Source organism: Cebus imitator, unplaced genomic scaffold (genome assembly GCF_001604975.1).
Source record: "Cebus imitator isolate Cc_AM_T3 unplaced genomic scaffold, Cebus_imitator-1.0 Scaffold216, whole genome shotgun sequence".
Taxonomy (NCBI): Eukaryota; Metazoa; Chordata; class Mammalia; order Primates; family Cebidae; genus Cebus; species Cebus imitator.
This window is the reverse complement of record NW_016107531.1, coordinates 698,422-699,669: the sequence shown is the minus strand read 5'-3', so window position 1 is coordinate 699,669 and position 1,248 is coordinate 698,422. Positions and strand designations below refer to the sequence as shown.

Here is a 1,248-nt window from a genome sequence, read left to right as displayed (position 1 = left end):
AATACAAAAAATTAGCCGGGTGTGTGGTGCATGCCTGTAATCCCAGCTACTCAGGAGACTGAGGCAGGAGAATCACTCAAACCCGGGAGGTGGAGGTAGCGGTGAGCCGAGATCATACCATTGCACTCCAGCCTGGGCAAGAAGCGTGAAACTCAGTCTCAAGAAAGAAAAAGTACTATCTGATCATTAGGGTTGTTGGAGGGTCACGTGAGTGGAAGTATATGTGAGGTGCTAGGAATGGGCTCCTGGTCTGCAGAAAATGCTAATTCATGTTGGCATTAAGTGAACTGGTTAGATGAAGGTCTCCAAGAATCCATGTGGAGCGGGCCCTGGGTTGCACCCAGCGTCTCCTGCATGGGAGTTGCTTAGCCTGTCACAAGTATTCTCTTTGTCATGGTTGTTATCATGTCGGTGTTGCTGCCATGGGGCTATAGTTCTAGTGACGGTGACAATACACCCCTCAGAAGCTGATGGCTGCCCACTGTTCACATTACCTTGGCTCAGCGGCTTGCCCTGAGTGTGTCCGTCCCAGCCGCTCCTGCTCTTGCTGATGAGAGCCTGGTCTTCCCCCGTGCAACCCGGTTCAGATTCCTCAGAGGACTTTTGCCATCACCCTGTCAGCGCAGAGCTTTGCTGTTCTAGGGCAGGTGTCCCAGCAGCTGTCACCAGGGACGTTTTACAGCACAGAATCCAGGTGAGGAACCCTTCCCTGGGAGGAGGCTTGGACCAGGCTGGCTTTCCATGCTCAGGCCCCTCAGGACAGCTGCCACATAGGAAGGCACCATGTTGCTTGGGGGGCTTAACCACCCAATCAGATTTCCTCTGTTTGCAGAGTCTAGTGGACAGCCTTTGGGGAGCCACCCAGCCGACACCTGCACCTCTGAGAACCCCCAGAACTCCTTGGCTGGCATCTTAGGAAACTTCACCCCACCCCTTTGGCTGACTGGGTGCCACCCCACCCCATTAGGGTGGGCGCAATGGATCCACCCACCTCAGCGCTTTGGGAGGCTGAGGTGGGCCAATCACCTGAGGTTGGGAGTTCGAGACCAGCCTGGACAACACAGTGAAGTCCCATCTCTACTAAAAATAGAAAAATTAGCTGGGCATGGTGGCAGGTGCCTGTAATCCCAGCTGCTAGGAGGCTGAGGGAGGAGAACAGCTTGAGGCTGGGAGCTGGAGGTTGCAGCTAGCAGAGATCCCACCATTGCACTCTAGTACTTCAGCCTGGGAGACAGAAAGAGACTCCAA

The 1,248-nt window shown here is 54.4% G+C and overlaps 1 long non-coding RNA gene across 1 annotated transcript in view; it reads right to left on the bottom strand.

Moving 5' to 3' along the window:
• LOC108318181 overlaps positions 1 to 1,248 on the bottom strand; it is a 13,341-nt gene that overhangs the window by 2,897 nt on the left and 9,196 nt on the right. Inside the window, exon 2 of the long non-coding RNA XR_001831048.2 lies at positions 845 to 847. This is a non-coding gene — a long non-coding RNA (uncharacterized LOC108318181). The remainder of the gene's footprint in view (positions 1 to 844; positions 848 to 1,248) is intronic.